This window comes from Lutra lutra, chromosome 7, assembly GCF_902655055.1.
Source record: "Lutra lutra chromosome 7, mLutLut1.2, whole genome shotgun sequence".
Taxonomy (NCBI): Eukaryota; Metazoa; Chordata; class Mammalia; order Carnivora; family Mustelidae; genus Lutra; species Lutra lutra.
Window position 1 is genome coordinate 80,355,412 of NC_062284.1, and position 21,494 is coordinate 80,376,905.

General features: G+C 39.0%; 1 long non-coding RNA gene across 1 annotated transcript in view; it reads left to right on the plus strand.

Annotated features, from left to right (window-relative positions):
- The first annotated feature begins 13,439 nt into the window (after positions 1–13,439).
- Positions 13,440–21,494, plus strand: part of LOC125104986 (uncharacterized) — a 115,472-nt gene continuing 107,417 nt past the window's right edge. Inside the window, exons 1-2 of the long non-coding RNA XR_007128777.1 lie at positions 13,440–13,687; positions 14,853–14,950. This is a non-coding gene — a long non-coding RNA (uncharacterized LOC125104986). The remainder of the gene's footprint in view (positions 13,688–14,852; positions 14,951–21,494) is intronic.

Consider the following 21,494-nt stretch of genomic DNA (forward strand, 5'->3'; position numbering starts at 1 on the left):
TCATTCTGACAATTTCTGACTCTATTTACTCTTACACAAATTCCTGTAATGGGAAATTCTGGTGGCATAACACTCTTCAAGTACAAACTTCCGCCCCATTTCATTTTATATACAAAATCACTCCTTTTGCCAATGAATGAAATCTGCAGATAATTCTATGAGAGAGAATGTATCATTTTGCTGTCTTTAAATGGGGAAAGAATGAGTACCAAGCTGTTTCCTGGAAGAGTCTCCTCTATTACTCAAAAAGTTTCCTCTAGAGTTATTTCCTTTTTGCTCTTATCAAATATCACCCTTGCCCCTAGTTCAGCAGCCTGTTATATTTTGTTCTTTTGCTGCCTCAAATAACTTTGCTGTTCAAAAGATATGTATGCAAATATACTTATATACACGCAACATACATGTACATAATATGCATATTATACATACACACATATGTACATATTTATATATCATTAAATTTTACCATAAGAAGCAATGACACTTGCAGGAATTCAACTTAAATGACAGCAAAATTAGTTTTCTAATTAAGTCACTGCATGTTGTTTTTCTCAGCAGCTCTGCTCTCAGATGAATCCCTTCCTCTCCTGAATCCCACGCACCATCCATAGCTTGTTCTCTTCATTCCCACTGTGCCATCCTTTATCAACCAGAGCAGTCAAATCAACCCTTGGGGTGTTCTTAAAAGCACCATATGCCCAACAGAAGAGCACTTGAATTACTCTGCATACCAGAACCTGCTGTACATTACAACAGATTATTAACAGAGACCAAAAACTAGGACATGATGCGATCTTATAACCCCTTAGAAACAGTCACCTGAGAGCACTCCTTGATCTATTCATTCTCTCTTTCAGAATCTCATTTCCATCAACTAAATGAGTCAGGCACTTATAGGATTCTTAGATGAAATGACTTCTGACCTAAAGCTTAGCCATCTTGCTTATTTCTTTATACGCACCATGCATTTTTTTTAAGAAAGCACTTCTGAACAATATAGCTTCTATATAATGGGAAAAAAAGAAAGTAAATGAACTTTTCTAACTTACCTCAGTGAATTTCTTTGTAGGATTTCTCCACAAAGAAAGAGGTAGTGACAGAGCAGACATATTAGTTTAAGAACTTAAATAACAAGTACATTTTTAATATATAAATACTTCTAAAAGATTTTTTCAGTTCTATGATTTACCTTTTATATTCAGTCCTAGCCCTGCCTTGTGAAAAATTTTCAGATTGCCTTCATTGTGTTTTCTAGCTTCCCTAGGCTGAAAAATTGTATCTTTTTTTCACATAGGCCTGATACCCTAAACAAGGCAGTATTTCATTCTCATATTAATTAGTTTAGGGTCAGAAAGACTGAGTAGCCTCCCTTCACCCTCACCTGTTTGTGAAAGGGAGTCACTCTGAAAGGATATAGGAATGATATGCAACATACTGTGCTTACTCTGCAAAGTATGTAATAAGTGAGATTTGATGGTAGAACATAGTAAAACACAGTTCAGTCTTGTAAGATGTGGCAGGTGAAAAGAAACCACAGAGGAAGCTTCTCATGGTGACAACAAAGAGAAAAGGCAGGACTGGAGATGGTCACTTGGTGCAGCCTTGAAAGTAATGGTTGATATGGACAAAAACATGGCGGTGAACTTACTACAGTGAAAGTTATGATAGAAAATAATAATTCCATGGCCATGCTCTTTCTACACTTAATTTTTCCTAGAAAAAATATATTTCCATAGGAATGAGGAGTTGATCTAAAGTGGCTGTTAAATGGAAGTATCTAAACAGCCATTACATTTTAAGATTAAAAACCCACACATGAAAGTTGCTAAAGTCAGTCAACTATTAGTCTGCCATTTATATAAAATTGCAAAGGTGAAACTAAGTTCTTTAGCATATCAAACTGTATTCTATGGGTACTTGTTTTTAGGAACTTCATATTCTACTTAGATACAGTAAAGACTTGGGTACAAATTAGTAGTACTAACATTCCTCTAAGAAGAATATTAATCTTTCTTAGTGTAGTATAAAACAAATTTATTCAGAGCTTAAAGGCCTGGGTTTGAGGTCCACTCTACTACATGATTCAAATATGTTGTTTAACCATGCTGATTGTACCATATGTACTTATAAGGATGTCTTATACTTGTACCTTGTGGGATATTACACAAATGAAAGATAGTACATAAAGCTTTGGGTACTTAAGAAAAGTTAGGTACCTTACTCACATGGCCATAATGGATGGATTACAGAGTCCAAATACTTTAAGTGCTATGCTTGTACTCTGGTTTTACACTAAATCAATCTGTTTTTTCCTCAAGAAAGTTTGATGTGGCTGTCAGCTTCAGCTTAACAGCACGTTTCATACCTAGATATATAATATTTGGATAACATAGTCATACACATTTTATTTTTGCCCTAACTGAAGTGACAATTAAATGATTATTAGCATAGTAAGCTGACACATGAAATACACAGAGCTAGTCCCTACTAATTCAGGTAGGAAATAAAGATAGGAAGTATGCTCTTCTTTTAAGAGGGGAAGGCAGGATTAGCAGATGCAAAGATCTAAGTAATTCAGTGGCACAAGTTGCTCGAGAACTAGAATTAAGTTCCTATGCAAAATGAATCGCTAAGGAGAAAGGTAAAGTTAAGTATAAGTAGCAGAATCATCATTACCTCTGTCCTCTAAGTAGAAGTTAGGGATCAAATCCCATATATTCTTGGCATATCTTCTAAGAAAAGCCAGTTCCTTAAATCTCCTTGTTTTTCTGCATACAAGCCTTACATCTCCCTTCAGTGAGGCTCCAATAAAGATAGAAAGAACAAGAAGGATTTGTCAGGGATATACCTTCAGTTTAAGTTCTGACTTTGTATGTCTTCCTGAACTGAAAACTACACCTCTCAGGCTTCCTTGAAACCAGGATTCTGGACACAAATTCTCTCTGATTAAATCACTCAGATGCGATCTGACAGGAGACAAGCTCGGGGTTTTCTGCTTCATGTCCAGTACCAGCTGCATCAGTGGTAGGAACAGTCACGTTCTGTGCTCCTGTCCCAATTAGCAGCTTCTTTGGTGTTGAGAGACACGGGTGGTGGTAGCAGCTTCCAGATCCCAGCTCTCTGTTCCCTGGGTTACAGCCATAGCAGTATATACCAGAACTACAGAGTTTTATCTGCAGCTTTCTGATTTCTTCCATTCCCAACTGCAGCAGCATTAACTGGAAGCTCGGTTCTATAGCATTCTAAGAGTCAGGCCTCGCATTTGCTCCTGCAGTCTTCCAGCAATTTCTCTTAGCACCAAATTCCCTGTATTATATTCCTTTATGCCAAAATATCTAAAGGAGGTTATGTTTTACAAACTGAACACTGATGATGAAGGTTTTGACTCAAATGCCTACTTCAATTAATTGGTAATGACTGCCTAGGGCAATGTATTTAGAAGAATTTTGAGACTGAGGCCCAAACTCCATGAAAAAGACTGCTTTACTGGGTGTTATATGCAACTAATGAGTCACTAAATTCTATCCCTAAAACGAATAATACCATATATATTAACTAAATTGATTTTTTTAAAAAAAGAAAAAGATTGTTTTATACTTAGAATGGGAGCATTACACATTGGCCACATTATACACTTACTTAAATTGCTGTTTGTGTGCGTGTGGGGGGAGAATGTGTCTGTATGAATAAATACAAAATTTGAGAATACAGGTAAAACTTAATAATTTCATTTGTATTCAAGTAGAGCTATAGTGAAAATGAACTAGGTATACCAAATTAAACAAAGATTACATAGAGAAAAATGTTAGATTTATTCATAGGAATGCTAATTGTGACATCTACAAGTTAAAATTTATTAGACTCAAAATAGCAGAAGTTACTTCAATACAATCCCTCTACTCTAAACCCAATCTTCAGGGATATAAAGTGGGGCAGTTTTGTTCTCTCAACTTGCTGAATTGCTCACTGCTGGAAATGATTTTAAAGGATTAATTTTAAAGAAACTTTAAACAGAAAATCAAACTATCCAACAAGAATATCATCATCACCACCACCACTACCACCACCACCTCTCTGTTCCTCTGACTTTATAAATGTTTATCTTGAGAAGATAAGTTAGTGAGGGGTTTTCTCCCCATTCTGAAAGGCAATCATTTTTGTCCTGAGAGTGTTAATACTTCAGTCATTTAAGCTTCCTAATTTGATGCTTTTTGGTAAAGAAGGAAAGCTTAAGTGAGGAAAGGAAATGCTGAGAGGAAATTACTTGAACAGAACTTAATAGTTTTGTGATAGGAAGCTGTGATCACATTTTTTTCACAGTATGAGTCAGTCATATAAATGTTTGGTTTACTTAGTTTCTTAATTTGATATGAGATTAAACTGGGCAAAACTTGATAGTAAAATGTTATTTTTCATGAGTTAAACTATATTGATTTTATTATTAATATAATATCTCATATTTATAAGTGAAACTGGTATAAGTGGGCTTTTGATCAGCATAAAGCTCACTTTTAAAAGTACATTTTTAGGGGCGCCTGGGTGGCTCAGCGGGTTGAGCCGCTGCCTTCGGCTCGGGTCGTGATCTCGGGGTCCTGGGATCGAGCCCCGCATCGGGCTCTCTGCTCAGTGGGGAGCCTGCTTCTTCCTCTCTCTCTGCCTGCCTCTCTGCCTGCTTGTGATCTCTCTCTGTCAAATGAATACATAAAATCTTAAAAAAAAAAAAAAAAAAAAAAGTACATTTTTAAATGAATTTCTGGCCTGTGCTGTAATTTCAATAACCCTGCCTCACACATAGGTAGTTGAAGATCATGGTTATAGTTACTATTAGTGTCAACACAATGTAAGTAGGGTTCATTATGAAACTCTCTGGGGATTCCTAAAGTGATTACATTCTCTTTGTAATCCACAAAAAGAAACTCTTCAAAGGATAACAATTCAATGAGATGAGATGAGAACCATCTGGTTCACTTGTAAATCCTACCCTTATATTTTGTGGTATGTCATTGCTGTTCTGTCCTATTAGCACCAGAGAATGAAATTCAGGAAGGTTGGTTTTTATCATTTTTTTCCTTACAAAAATGGAAAAGGGGTTGAACATCAACTATTAGAGTAGCCTCCTGCCTAATCTCTGACAAAGGCCCCCATCAAACCCAATTCCCCAAACCACCTTTCTTCACACAATCATATATGTTCCCTAATGGTTTTATGTCATGAGCAAATATCCAATACATTTTTTTGTTAATTTATACCAATCTTTTTTTCATTTTTCTATTACTCATATATTATTCTCTTCAAGCATACTAATAGGCAATAATCAGGGGCACCTGGGTGGCTCAGTGGGTTAAAGCCTCTGCCTTCAGCTCAGGTCATGATCCCAGGGTCCCGGGATAAAGCCCCCCCCCCCCGTCAGGCTCTCTGCTCCGCAGGGAGCCTGCTTCCTCCCCTCTCTCTCTCTGCCTGCCTCTCTGCCTACTTGTGATTCTGTTAAATAAATAAAATCTTTAAAAAAAAAAAAAGGCAATAATCAATTGGTACCTGGAAGATTCTCCTTCCTGAATATCTCTGACTCAGCTCCCATAGTGATAGAAAGTCTACAATTACCAAAACAAACAAACAAATTTAGCTCATGATAACAAATGCCAACCTATATTGCTTTGATCATCTTGAATTCAAAAAACTAAGAAATTCAGAGGTTCTATATGTACCTTGGGTAAATACCATCCTCTTTTGACATGTAAATTTCTTGGGAGAGGTAGTACATTGAGTCCCTATAATTGAGAAGGAAATGGTTTAGTAAATCTCTTTCCAAGTGGGTATAGGCAACATAGGGTATGGGATTTCTAGTGTACCCAAGGCCCTAGGAAAGAAGACAGTGCTTTATGTAAGGCACACACTTGATTTCCTGCCCCTAAACTAACTTCTCCCTCAGAGAGGTGAATTTTTTTTTTCAAATGCAAATCTGTTTCTTCTTCTAAGGGAGCATTTCCAATGGAATTCAATTGCATTTTTGTCCTGCCTCTTGTGAGAATTCTCCTTCAAGTTTCTGTTCCAGCTCCAGCCCCACCAGATCTTAAGCCCAATCCCATCCAGCAACATGTTCTTTTATGGCTTGAGACAAAAAAGCACAGTAGGAAATGCTTGGGCTTTGGAAACAGATAGACCAGGTTTGGATTCTAAACTCTGTCACATACTGTATGATCTTGAGCAAATTACTTCACTTTTCTGAGACTCAGTTTTCTCATCTCTGTAATGGGGTTAATAACACCTACTGCATAGAGGTTGTGGTAGATAGAAGAAGGACACCCAAAACTGTCGACATGCTAAGCCCCGGAATCTGTGAATGTTACTTTACAGGCAAAAGAGACTTCCAGAGAGGAATACAGCCCTGCTGACACCTTGATTTATTTTTTTTTAAAGATTTTATTTATTGATTTGACAGAGATCACAAGTAGGCAGAGAGGCAGACAGAGAAAGAGAGGGGGAAGCAGGCTCCCTGCTGAGCAGGGAGCCCAGTAAGGGGCTCGATCCCAGGACCCTGGGATCACGACCCATGCCAAAGGCAGAGGCTTGAACCCACTGAGCCACCCACGTGCCCCAACAGTACACATTTTTAATTTTATAGTTTTAAAGGTCAAAAGTCTGACAGAGTTCTCATGGGGCTAAAATCAAGGTGTCAGGGGCGCCTGGGTCAGTTAAGCATCTGCCTTCCGCTCAGGTCATAATATTCAGGTCCTGGATCAAGCACCCCTTGGGCTCCTTGATCAGTAGGGAGTCTGCTTCTCCCTCTCCCTCTGCCTCTCCCCCTGGTCATGCTCTCTCTCACTCTCTCTCACATAAATAAATAAAAATTTTTTAAAATGTGTATTGTTTTGAGCTACTAAGTTGGTGGTAATTTGTTTCAGTTACAATAAAAAACTAATACAGAGGTGTCTGTAAGAAAGCATAAGCAGAGAGTTTACCACAGTTCCTGGCACAGAGTAAGCCCTAAGTATTTGTTTGCTCCTACAATTATCCAGGAAATTCTAAATATTTTTTTTTAAGATTTTATTTATTTATTTGACAGAGAGAGATCACAAGCAGGCAGAGAGGCAGGCAGAGAGAGAGGAGGAAGCAGGCTCCCTGCTGAGCAGAGAGCCCGATGTGGGGCTCGACCCCAGGACCCTGAGATCATGACCTGAGCCGAAGGCAGCGGCTTAACCCACTGAGCCACCCAGGCGCCCCGAGGAAATTCTAAATATTTTATTCACACACACACAAACACAAGACCACATTCTATGTGCCAGACACAATTCCAGAAACTCATAGAATTTACACCCTAATCAAAGGAACAAAATTGTTTTATATAATGGGGTTATTTTTCACTTTCTACACACAACAGCCTCAAGTAGGCATTTGTTTTCCTCAACTATTGTGCCACAGGCTCCCACACATTCATGCTCATATGCTTCAGCAAGACCTGCCCACAATTGTCCATCTCCCAGTCTTTGACCTGCTTGCATAGGGTGAGTTTATTTCTGTAGAATTCTAAATGAAGAATATTATTTATGCTTTGTTTCACATTAAGGAAGTAGATGAAAAACTGAACATTACCTATAAGTTTGGTCTTAGTGTACCTGACTCTGGTCATATAATAATACAAAATCCCAAGGCCCAGCCCAAAATGCCACTATGATCTCACAATGGCCACAAAGCAGAGAGGCTCAAATCAACCTCGTTATAGGTTCTAATGATAGGAGATAGGGAGAGGAGGGGGGAAAGAAGGGCATTGCTGCTATGCCCCTTAAAGGTTTCATGCATGGAAATACTGAATTAAACATGTATTTTGGTGATTTCAGACTCACAGTATTGAATACAGGTGAGCCAGGACATAAATTTAAACTGTGCTTCCAAAAGGGGAAGCACCACAGAAGAGTCTATTTAGATTAGCAGAGCTGCCTGGCCTTGCCTTCCCCATTCCACCTATCCTAGAGTACTTCCTAATTTATATAATAAACTCAAGGTACCCAGATCCAAAGTGGAGGTGACAAAATTCTCTAACCAGTGACTAGGACAAAATGCTTCCGAATGCAAGGGAGTAGGAAGTCATTCAGTATCCTGCCCATGCTGGATGCTGTAGGGTCTTCTGTCCCAGACTGACTCCTCCTGGTAAGACTAAGGCAATTCTGCTTCTAGGAGTCCAAATTAAAATTCCCTTTCCAGAAGTAAGAATTCTACCCCACATGTGAACAGCTGAGAGCTGGTACCCCCTGAAGAGCACTCAGAGAAACACATTCTCACTTTGTGATGACCTTTATAGCTTTACTCTGCTTCCAAGTATCCCTTTCTGCTATATTTGAATCCCAGTGAATGCAGGAAGACCTACTAGAGAGGTGCAGACTTTTATTAGAGCATGGTCCCTGGTTAGATAGGTTAGCGTTTTCAGCAGGGGATTTGCCAGCCTCACAAAGTGATATTTGCCCTGTAATTGCAGAATCCCACTGTCCAGGAAAATCAAGCCTCACTGTCAGAGATGGAATCCAATCACTTCACTCTGGAATGATTCTGGGACTCTGTTAGATTGGTAGAGCTCTCCTTGTTGTTTCCATTTCTTCTCTGTGTGTAAATGTCTGTGTGATTTTTTTTTAATGTTTTTATTGATGTCAAGTCTTGTTTTGGTACAAAAACAAGACTAACAGTGTTATGATTCGGGCTCTTGGTTTCCCACGTCTCCCCTTCTCCTTGAGCAGATGGCATAGCTGGAGGACTGTTTACTCTATGGCTTATTTCCCCCTTATCTTGGATGTCCCCAGATGTCAAAGGTTGTAAATTTAATATTGATTTTATAAAGTAGTTTTACTCTAACATGTCAGTTATGATTAGCTTCAACCCGGAAGAAGCTCAGCCACTGATCTGGATTTGCACGCAACGGGGCTCCCCAGCTTTCAGACTCTCTGAGTGAATGCTTTATTTATTAGAGCGGCAGTGGTTTTTAAAGGCTAGGACAGACCTCAGCCCCCCAGCTTCCTCTCTGCTCTGAGCCTCCAGCACCTGGGCCCTTTCATTAAGCTTGAAAATCTAAGATCAGGGAGACATATCATTTGCTGGCATGTCACCAGACAGAAGCGTTTATAGATCACATTATACCCCAGTGGCTATAACTAGAGAGAAAGGAATGAGAAGTCTTATTTGGGTTTCCATCCCTCCCTTTCTTCAGTTCCCCCAGTGCCCTCATGCTCCACAACAAGGGTGGGGGCTATTGCTGTAATAACATTAATAAAAGCTGACATTTATTGAACACCTTTTACATGGTAATCAACCTTAGCATCAGGCACTGTACTAAGGGTCTTCCATGCATCATCTCATTTAATCCTTATATCAGTCCTATGAAGTATTTATTATTACCATTATTTTTTAATACTAATATTACTCCCATTTTACAGATAAAAGAATCAAGGAATGCCCGGGATCACACACTACTACAACTCTTGAGGCTGGAATTCAACCCCAAGCAGTCTGAACCACCAGAGTCCACATTCTCATCCCCAACACTACACCCCCAACATAGGGTGTGTTTTATAAGGAAACAGGGAAGTGACATGTTTGTACCAATTGTGCTAACACCTTTGGCTTAACATTTTTTGTTCTTATATTTTGATACAAACTGATCTTGAAGCAAAATAATAGAATTCATCATCAAATTCCATTTTCTTTCTTAAAAAGAGGTAGGCAATTAGTGTGTTTATCCTGCTGCGTTGACGCTCTCTCCCTCATACCTTGGAACAATTCCTCTTTGGGAGATGAAGCTCAGGATGCTCACTGCTTTGTGGTGGGAAGTTCTTTCTGAAGCCATGTGTCCGTGTTCCCACTCACCAGGTGCTACAAAGGGGCCACATGGCCTTCCAAGTTAAGGCAATGGATCACAGCCTTCTTACCTTGAGGAATCTCAACTTACTGTATTTTAACATTGCCAGGGCTAATTCACCAGGAGGCTGACAGAGAATACTTAGGCACTGTAGCTCCCAAATTAAACATACATCTTGAGCTTACCTGTGTGCTGAAGTCCTCCATTCCTCCTTCCAGGCTGAAACAGACCAGGTGAGGAATCTATCTAGAACTGCTTTTCCTGATACTTTCCTTCTTCTCTCTTCCTAGATATTGACAATGGGGGAAAAGATAAATCAAGGCAAATTAAAGATAGTGCCAAATTCTTTGAATGCCCTCCATCAAGAGAGGAGATCTCTCTATCATCCCCTTGATTCTGGGTGGGCTCTGTGACTACTCTGACCAATAGAATACAGTGAAGATAATACTAAGCCCATTTCTGGGCCAGTCCTTAATAGACTCCAGCATCCAACCTGTAAAAGAAGTCCAACTACTGCGGTGCCTGGGTGGCTTAGTGGGTTAAGCCTCCACCTTCAGCTCGGGTCATGATCTCAGGGTTCTGGGATTGAGTCCCGCATCGGGCTCTCTGCTTGGCAGGGAGCCTGCTTCCTCCTCTCTCTCTCTGCTTGTCTCTCTGCCTACTTGTGATCCCTCTCTGTCAAATAAGTAAAATCTTTTAAAAAAAAAGAAGTCCAACTACTCTGATGGAGAGACCATGCAGCGAGGCCCTGAGACAACAGGGAGAGGGGTCCAGCTGAGTCATCCAAGAGACCAGATATGTTAATAAATCTGTCTTGAACTCTCCAGATCAGCCCACATATCAGCCGAAAGTCACCAAGTGATGCCAATCAAAGCACATGCGATAGAAGTGCTTGAATTCCTGACTCATGAAATTATGAAATATAATAAAATGCTAGCTGTTTTACAGTTGTGGGTTACATAGCAAAAGAGAACAGGTATAGATACATAGGTGCCTGACATGGATCACTTCAACTTTTAAGGCTCCCAGACTTTTGGCATGTACTCACAGATGGAAGGCTGCTCTATCTAGCCCAACTCAATGCATTCAAGCATAGGGAAGAACACACTGCTTTCCCCAGATAACTCTTGATCTGTGACTTGATACCATTTCTGGAAGACAAACACTGGTGTGCTGTCCTCTGGGGAAAGTCTTCTCAACTGATTACACAATATTAATAAAGTATTAATCTTTTAGTAATTTGCGCCTCATAATTCATAGGCCACTTGGAACCCAGGCATAAGTTAATCACACTGAGCCTACGCTTTGTTTTTCCTTTTAATTTCCTCAGTTAGCACATTATTTTCAACAGCCAGAAGGTAAATCTTTTCACGTCAGAAGAAGTACATAGAAAGCCCTGCTCCTAGGTAGATAAAGAAACACATTCTTTGTTGTAAGGCCTAAGAATTATGGTGAAAGACATAAAGGTAGGCACTTTTAGTTAATGGCTTCCAAATATAATTTCATTCTTCTATTTAATTATATGTATTTCAATGCATATTCTAAATGACTGTGAGAAGACAGTGTATTCTGGAAACATAATGCACTTTTTTGAGTATCCACGGTTTATTTGTCAAACCATAACATACTTTCATGGAGATGAAATAAATAAGAAACAACCCAAGAGAGAGAAGTAAAAGAGCCTTGACAAGAAGCTTGGTTTTATCCTCAAACTACAATGGCCCAAAGTCTTTTTTGAAGTGAAACAATTTACTACAGATGTGCTTATTTTCTGTACTAAAGTTTTTGTTGTTGGCTTGTTTGGTTTACTGTCCAACAGACAGAAACACAAAAGCATAAGAGAAAACTTTATTCAAGAGAATCCCATCCTAGGATTCTAGAGACAGATGTGCCAACCCTTGACCTTTCAAATGCAGGTTAGCATCTCTAGAAGTTTAAAATAGAGACATTTATGAAACTTTTATTTCAGACTTACCCTGACAATCACAGATCACAGAATTCAGAGATCTTCACTGGCATGGAGAGATCAGTTTCTGCATTTGTAAAATGAGATTGATTATATCCAACCCATAGGTTTTGTTTTAGGAATTAAATTATATTTTGGAAGGAAGAAGAGGAGTTAGCCAAAACACAAAGAAAGGAAGGGATGAATCACCAAAAGGTAATGTCACATCGAAGTTAGGGAGGAGGATAACAATGTTTTATCTGGGTGGTGGGATTTAGGGTGCTTTTTGTATTCTTTGTATTTTGTATGGCTTAGTTTTTTGTCATTAACATGTGTCTTATATTTAAAAAAATAAAAACAAGAAGTCAGGAAACTAGAAAGTCAGGAAAAGAAAATGTTTCAAGAAAGTTTGGTCAAAAGGATTTATTAAAGAGGCCCAGAAATCTAAGACAATGACTTCTCAAATGACAAATACGCCTCATTCATCCTAAACCTTTTTGTGGTGCATTGCTAGATGCAGGAGAACCCTATGAGGAGCCAAACCAAAGAATGACTGGAAATACCGGTTTCTAGGAGTCCCCCTTTAATGATTAGTTGCTGTACCTTATACTCATGAGGCTCCCCAATTTTTTCCATTTTAAACAAATCTCTGTATGGAAGAAGCTTGGCCATTGTAATAGTCCAGATTCAAAACAACTGGAGTAATTTAGGATAGTAATGCTATTTCCTTTTTATACAACTATAAAGTTTTCAAGATTTTCAAGACAGAGTGGATAAAATCTAAAAATAAAAACTTCATGTAATGTTTTTCATGGTCTGTAAATGCTATTCAATAAGTAGTTAAAACTCATTTTATCATAACACAAACATAGCCCAAATATATCAAATTCATCTTATTTTATTTTATAAAATGTTTTGTATTTTCCTCTTCCCATTAAAAAATAAGCTTTCAAAAAATTTAGGATGAACAATTTTACATATTCTGCCTTAAAATTTGCAAGAAGTTTCACAAAATTCTTTAGGCTTCAGGGGTTTAATAAAAGACATACAGGTTTTGGACGCAAAAAGTCCTGGGTTTAAGGGCCAGATTTGCCACATAGTGGGTGTGTAACTGAGCACAAGTTACTTCAACGGCATTCCCTTAAAAGTGCAGACTGAGGGCGCCTGGGTGGCTCAGTGGGTTAAGCCTCTGCCTTCGGCTCAGGTCATGATCTCAGGGTCCTGGGATCGAGTCCCGCATCAGGCTCTCTGCTCAGCGGGGAGCCTGCTTCCTCCTCTCTCTCTCTACCTGCCTCTCTGCCTACTGTGATCTCTGTCTGTCAAATAAATAAATAAAATCTTAAAAAAAAAAAAGTGCAGACTGAATATTCTTTAAGCAACAGGCATATGCTAGCCACTGACAATACAAAGATAACAGGGTACAAATGCTCCTCCCTCATAATCTCTTTGGGTCTCCCCTACATAAAACACCTACCTGATAAATGGCTGTTGTAAAGACGCAGATGTATTGTGTAGGGCATTCGATACAAAGTTGGGGCGGAAGACAAGCTATATTACTATCATTGTGATTGCCAAGGCAAAGGGTAAAAGTTCGTCCCCTGCATAAAAACCATTGATCTCCAGGATGGGAAAATACAAAGGAAAGCAGGAATGGCTTTCTGTCCCAGAAGCCTCAGCTCCTCTGAAACCACCTTCCCATTCCAGAACCGAAGCGGCAACCAGCGAAACAGGAGGAGCAGAACCACGCATGCGGCCCACACGCGTTTCCCATCTGCCCCCGGGGCTCTACACCCGCCCAGGCGCAGTCTGCACATGCCGAGCTGTTAGCCCCGGAGAAACGATTCCTGGTTGTGGGGAATGTGGGCCGAAGCATAAAACACCATGTTTTAAAGGCTCTGTCGGTAAGACCACTCAGACAGGGAGAATCCACTGGCCCACCGTGGGCACAAACCACAGTGTCATACCTTCTCTGTTTCACTGTCCCCGGTCGCACTCCTGACTCCGACCTGGATCGCTTCCCTAATGAATAAGAGGCATGCAAGTCCTTGTCTCCGGCTTTGCGTTGGAGAGAAAACAGCCAAAATTCTACCTATGGTAGGAAAATATTAACAGCAGAATTTTGTTGTTGGAGGAATATATAAAAATGGCCATGCAATGAAATAATATGCAGCCATTAAAAAGAGTGAGATTTGGGGTGCCTGGGTGACTCAGTCGGTTAAGCCTCCCACTCTTAATTTCGGCCCTGGTCATGACCTCAGGGTCCTGAGATCCACCCTGGGTGTGAAGGCTGATTAAGATTCTCCCTCCCTTGCCTTCTCCCCACTCCCCCAAAAAGGTGAGGTAAACTAATCAAGTTGACATCAGAAGCCTTTTTTTTTTCCCCCTGAGAAAGAGAGAGAGCAAGTGGGAGGAGGGCAGAAGGAGAGAGAGAATCTCAAGTGGACTCCACAGAGCTCAGTCTCAGGACCCTGAGATCATGACCTGAGCCAAAAATCAACAGTGGACTTACTGACTGAGTCGCCCCAGCGCCCCTTAATCAGAAACTTCTAAGACATACTGTTGCATAAGATAGGGAAGATGCGGGGCGCCTGGGTGGCTCAGCGGGTTAAGCCGCTGCCTTCGGCTCAGGTCATGATCTCAGGGTCCTGGGATCGAGCCCCGCATCGGGCTCTCTGCTCGGCGGAGAGCCTGCTTCCTCCTCTCTCTCTGCCTGCCTCTCTGCCTGCTTGTGATCTCTCTCTGTCAAATAAATAAATAAATAAATCTTAAAAAAATATATATATATATATAGGGAAGATGCAGAATAGTGTTACGATACAATGTCATTTTGTAATACAAAACAAAAATAGCTCCTCAGAAAGCTCCATATCTGTACATAAACATCCTTATTTGCAAATGTATATGTAAACATTTATTTTTAAATTATGTATGAATATATACTTTAAAAAGGATACATGCTAGCTTTTTAAATGTGTTTGGGTATATGGGAATAGAAGAGGGGAGGTTAGTGAAACAAAAAGAGGTCTTTATTTAAAAACCACATCTGTGACGTATTATTCCATTCAGGTAAAACCATACAAATATGAGTACGTGCTTACGACAGATGAAAGAGAGATAGTCACCAATATAATAACAATAATCATCTCTGAAACATGGGATTTCAGGTAGGCTTTTACTTTCTACCTCACACTTTTCCTGTTTTAAGTTTTTCAGTAGTTGTAGATTAATAACAAAATATGGAGAGGCAGTTTGGCATAGTGGTAAAGAGTACAAACTCTGGGACCTGACAACTATATTCAAATCTTGGCTCTGTCACTTATGGTTGTGTGACCTTGGACAGGTTATTTCATTTCTTTGGGCTTCAGTTTCCCCCTTTGTAAAATGGAGATAATATATTACCTACTTCATAGAGCTGTTAAGAAAATTAAATAGGAAATACAGGTAAAGCTTTCAGAATGGTACCTGGCACATAGTAAATGATACATAAAGACTAGCTATTATTATTTCTTTATAGTTGACTGAGAAGGAAAATAGCTGGAGGGCTCAAATACACCATTAGTTAGGCAGGGAGAAAAGATATGCCTCACTGTTATTCTGGCCTGGGTAACCACTCACATGCAGCCACTCTGCTCCTGTAAGTAAGCAGCCTCTACTTCCTGGAAGAAAGAAAAACAAAAAAAGAAAGAAAGAAAAAAGAGAGGAAGAAAGAAAGGAGTTAGAGAGAGGAAGGGAGGAACAAAAAGAAGGAGGAAGGGAAAAGGAGGAGGATGACAAGACAAGGAAAGAAAGAAAAGGAAGGAAACGACCCCAAAGGTTCCACTTGGATACTGATGCGACAGGGCAAACCCCCCTCCTCCCAAGTGTCTGGTCTAACCTGAAGGATTCTCTTTCCTGTTTCCTGGTAATCTCAGTTCTTCAAGAAGTGTGCAAGTCCATGTTGGTGGTCTATTTTTTCTTAATTGAGATATATAACTGTTAGTATATACATTTTGCTGACATTCATGTCACTATCCTAGATATCAGATTAAAAAATACTTTTAATCAGTTATAAATGAGAATGTATACACAATAATTTTAAAACTGTATCTTCATCAAAGTTTGCTTCCAAGTATGATACATGTGGCTTTAGTGCCAATTCTTATTAACTGTGCAGCGCAATGTGCTGACACCCATGACACATTTCCCCTTCTTCAGTCACAAAAATACTTCTAATTAGCCGTAAATGAGAATGTACACACAACATTTCCAATAGCTACTCTTCCTATCAGAGTTCACATCAGAGAAAACTTAAACTGTTGCCACTGAGCTGCCTTGCTCTGATTCCAGCAACTCTTATTTCAGAAATGCTTAGAAAATTGAATCTTCAGATCTTGCTGGGTAAACAGATCTGAGGTAGATTTATTTCAACCCAAGTCCTTTATTTGAGATATGTGTGCTCCTGAACCCAACTAAAATGCATACCATAGCCATTTCAAAGGCAGTGATAAAATTACTTGGTTAAATATTTTGGCTAGATTTCCTGTTTCCAGAGGCCTGGGCTTTGTATTCTGTGGCTTCTGCATTTGCCCGTGGTGTTGGGGTATATTAAATGGCACCACATCTGCCAACCTCCATAAATACCAAGTCACACAGGATAAGCCCCATCCACCCATCGCCACTGTGAGCCACACAGACAAGACAACGCCACATCTCAATTACCACCTTCAAAGTCTCAGATCTTTTTGGCTTTCTTCAGGAATCTAGGCTATAAGTTTATTAGGATATCACAAACCATAACATAATTCCTCAGTTGAGCGTGGAGTCTATAGTATCACCTTAGTTATAATTCAGATAATTCTCCAAACTTGAGGCTGTGAAGCATTCTGATCTGCTCTTAGATTTCTCTATAATCTCTCCTTCGTTTTATAACAGGCTTAGTCTTCTGTTGCTGTGTGCAAATGGCAGTCCTTTACAAGTCATCAGGCCATGATTTGTGCATGGCCTGATACATTGAGGTGAAAGAGAAGCTTTATGTGAGGGGAGGAAAAATGGTTCTATTAAACTTTGCTTACTTTCACTACCTTTAAAAACTCATTAAATAGGTTTCTGCCTTCTACTTGCCCAAGTGTTTAAAACCCTTTTTAATGAAAAATTCTAATCCTATATAATCACACCATAAGTACTTTCTTTCTGTTCAAAGAGGAAACAGTGTTAAATTTTAATGCATACCTCTGGCAAGCTATAATAAAAGTGTTCAGTCAGTTTTAAATCCGATTAGTGTAACTGTTACAGATTAGAGAAAAATCCCAAGTGATTGAAGCAAGTCCCCAGCTCAAGGAACTAATTTAAGGTCCAGGCCTATCACACCAGAATCAAAGGGAACATGAAGGCTTTTGCATCCAGTTTGCCCAAATTTGTTCAGAAGCTAATAAAATAGATATTGCAGCAATATAAAGACAAGTTTTCAAACAGGAGGCTGATAAGGCATAAGGCAACACTAGACAATGTGAAATGAGGGAAAGAGCAAAAGTGAGGAGTCCTCTAAGAGAATTCAAAAAGGACAGAATCACATGCCAGGGAGAGACTTCTTAGAGGATGTAACTTCTAAAAGAGGATTTTTAGGACAGACAGACTCCACAGATGAGGCACGGTTATCGCTGCTAAGGTGAGAAAAAGTATAAAATTTTCCAAAAATTTGAGAAACTTTGTTTAGAACTTTGAGAAGGGCAGGGAATGCCACTTTGTTGAGCAGAATGTTGAGCAGGCACTATACCAGGCATCAAGATCTGTTTTCTCATTTACTCCCCACAGCATCCCAGTGAGCTGGTTATTATCCTCATTTTGTAGGTGAAAAAAATGAACCTCAGATTGTCAAACTTGCCTAATGTTGAACAGCTAGCAAGTGGTGGCACTCAGAAGAAAAATATGGTTGAGCTTCTCTCAGTATTTAGTCTCAGGAACTCCCTGAGTCATACATTCCTCTTATTCACCATTAAGGCCTGATTTGTTCTAAAAGACTTCCCTGACCACCTGAGTTAGAAATGGTATTTCTGGTCTCTGAAATCACAACATTCTTATTGTCATTACCCAAGTGGCATCTACTGTACCCTGGCTTCTATTGTTATTTCTTCCAATGCAGTTGTTGGTTGGGCAATTGTGTAGAGCAGGAATATCAAAAACATCTGAGAAGAAATGCATATATATATTTAAATATTTATATTTTTGAGGTTGTCCTTCCACCCACCTCACTTTACCTTCTTTTTTTTTTTAAAGATTTTATTTATTTATCTGACAGACAGAGATCACAAGTAGGCAGAGAGGCAGGCAGAGAGAGAGGAGGAAGTAGGCCCTCCGCCGAACAGAGAGCCTGACGCGGGGCTCGATCCCAGGACTCTGGGACCACCACCCGAGCCGAAGGCAGAGGCTTTAACCCACTGAGCCACCCAGGTGCCCCCTCACTGTACCTTCTTCAGTTGTCTAAGACCATCTAGAGGAGAGGGTAGTTATCTAAACCCCAAGAGTTTATGCCAGAACACGTAAAGGCACCAGCAATAAGCATTTTTAAATATTCCCTCGGTGGTTCAAATTCCCACCCCATCCCCAGTGAGAACCAGTAAGCTAGGTGGATTGAAAATCAGATGATTACACTAAAAAAAAAAAAAAAAAAATTAAATTGAATTTTTAAAAAATCAGGTGATTTGATATCAGGTCCCAGCTCTGCCCCTTACTAGTTGTGTGATCCTTACCATCTTTGAGACCCACTCTTATCATGTATAAGTTGGAAATCTTTTTATCTGCTTTTTAGGATTAATGTAAAAGTCAAATGACTAAGTCTGTAAAGTCTTATATCATGGGATGGTATTAACATGTCTGGATTAGAAACATCTTAAAATCTGGACCCTGTTTGCTCCTTGCTTTTATATATACAAACTAAGTGATTGCACTTAGTAGATACTTAATAGTAGGTGTTGATTCACAAATGTATGTCTCAGAACCTTAGGAAAATAACACATTCAACTAAGATGTCAGGGAAACATACTGAAATGTCTTCCACCTGGGATACCATTTACCTCACAACTTTTCCCCAACCTGGATACATTTTAAGGACAATGCCTATTTAAAAGTCATGGCTGTCTCTGAAATGAGGAGCTTTGGGCTCCAGATTGTCATTATCTACCATCTTTCCTCTCTCACACTCTCCATTCTATACGTCCAAACCAAGATGCTCACTTATACCTCTTTACAGTCAAGGTGGAACTCTGCCTTAATAAATTAATGATTACTAAAGAATAGAGGACACTTTTTACCTTTCAAAACAAATCTCCTAATGAATGATAAGAAAAATTAATTTCCTCGTTAAAAGAGGACCAGGAAGGGGAAATGAAAGCCAAATACAAACCCCCTACAGTAAGAGAAAGGATAGCAAAGAAATAAAAACAAGGATTCATGAATGCAGGAAGAAATTAAAACAAACCTGCAGGCCCTCATAAATACAGCAATCAGGCAGCTCCATGCATGCATCCCATATTTGAATTTTTATTTTACATGAAGTATTTTTGTATCTGCTTTGCCTAAATTTGGCCTCTTACCAAAGCCTAATGACTCTACTTTATGTTAAGCTTTTCGAAGGATCTAAACTTAAAACTCGGGGGGAAAAAAACCTGTTAATTTATCTTGTAGGAAAAGGTGTTATAATTTGAATGAAAAACAGCAAGCAGACAGATAAAAAGGAGCTGGCACAAAGCTCAGGCAATCAGTAACGTTTTTTGTACCTGCAGGCTGAGAAATTGTCTCCAGTGTTGTATGATGTTATTACCATTGCCTATTTTCACTTGTACATTAGGTTCAAGCATAATTGTGTGAAGATTTGAATGTTCTCCACAGATTTACTATTTTAATAAGCTCATAATGTTAAAACACTATATGTGTTGACAGAGGTACTTACACTGTATTAAGCAAACAAATCAAATCATTTTCCTTAAAATGCTAAGCAGCCTAATTTGACCTTTCTACAAGCCCTGGTCAGTTCGGAAATGGTCCCAGATAATAGTCTTCTCTGACTCTCTGTCTTTATTCCATTCATCAGCAAACATACTTGTCCTCACAGACCATATGCCCTTATCACTCCAGAAACTGCTTCTACTTTATTAAAGTTTATGGGGCAGAGTGGAGCCATTATGCTCTATACTCCTGAATATTCATGGTAACCAGAAGTAAGCTCAGGTACCAAAAAGCAAGTGTGTCATCTAGTTCATAAATCTATTTTTTGAAGTAAAATTTAGGACTTGGTAGGATGTGGCTGTATTAAAATAGGAAACATTAAATCCATGCAACAAGCAAAAGGGAGACTCGTTGGCATAAGTAAATTCAAGGTCAGAGGCAGCTGGATGTTGACATTGAGTTCAATATCGAAACAAAGAAAAAGTAGTGTCCCTAGTTTTAGCAGGTCATTTTGGTCTCTTCTTTATTTGAAGAAATAATTTAATAACTTTTTTAAAATACATGTCCTTTTCTTTAGATTTAAAAAAACACATAAGCATGGAAAAAAGAAATCAGTGATTCTCTCTCTCAGAAATGATCCCTGTTGATTTTAGATCTTATTATTCCAGGCTTCTTCTGTGCATGTTTGAATAGGTTAATCTGACACAAACTGATTTTTAAGTTGGTGTTTTTCTTTCCACTTAATGTTTTGTTAATATCTCTCCATGTGATTAAATACTCTCCAACTTCAATAACACATTAATAGCTGTGTAGTATTCCATTAAGGAATATTGTGTTGCCTATGGTGGGATATATGGGTTGCCTTCACAACCCAATTAAGATGGTAATGAACTTATAGCAAGTTCTTTTTTAATATCAAAGCCTCCGTCTGCACTCCTCATAAGACATTTTACAGCTCTAAAAGCCTTTAACTCTTGTGAATTTAGTTTCTTAGACTTTTCTATTGACTTCCATTTAATTTTAAGGATATATTACACAAAACATCCCTTTTATCTGAAAACTTGTCAAAAATAATTACATCTGCATCAATTAACATTTTACTTCTATAATTCCATAATGTGTACTTCATATATATTTGTTTCTGCAACATCATCCTTAGAATAAATATATGAAATAATATACACACTTAAGAAGCATTGCACAATTACTTCCACCTAATCCAAAGACAATTCTCTTTTATTTACTGATTCATTCAACAAGTACTTATTAGGCACCTACTGCATAACATGTACTATGCTGCATGCCACTGGAGAAATATTTAAGCATCTACATTGGGTATGTCTTTACTTCAAAGTCAAAGCCACTAGGAAATGTTTATGTTTTTCCTATATTTTCCACAAATATCAGAGGCAATACTTAATTTATGTTATATAAAGATGTTGTTCTACTTTTGAGTGGCATGTGGACCTTTATCACTTGTTGACCAATTAACTAATAACAAGAAAGTCTAACAAATCTCTCTCTCTCTCTGTGTCTTTTTTTTTTTAAGATTTTATTTATTTGTCAGAGAGAGTGAGCACAACCAGCGAGAGTGATAGGCAGAGGGGAGAAGGAGGCATCCTGCTGAGCAGGGAGCCTGATGTGGGACTCAGTCTTAGGACCCTGGAATCATGATCTGAGCTGAAGGCAGATGCTTAACCAAGGGAGACCCCCCAGGCCTCCTGTAACAAATCTCTCTTGACAGAAATATAATCTATACCAATTTGGGCCAAATTAACAGGGATTTTC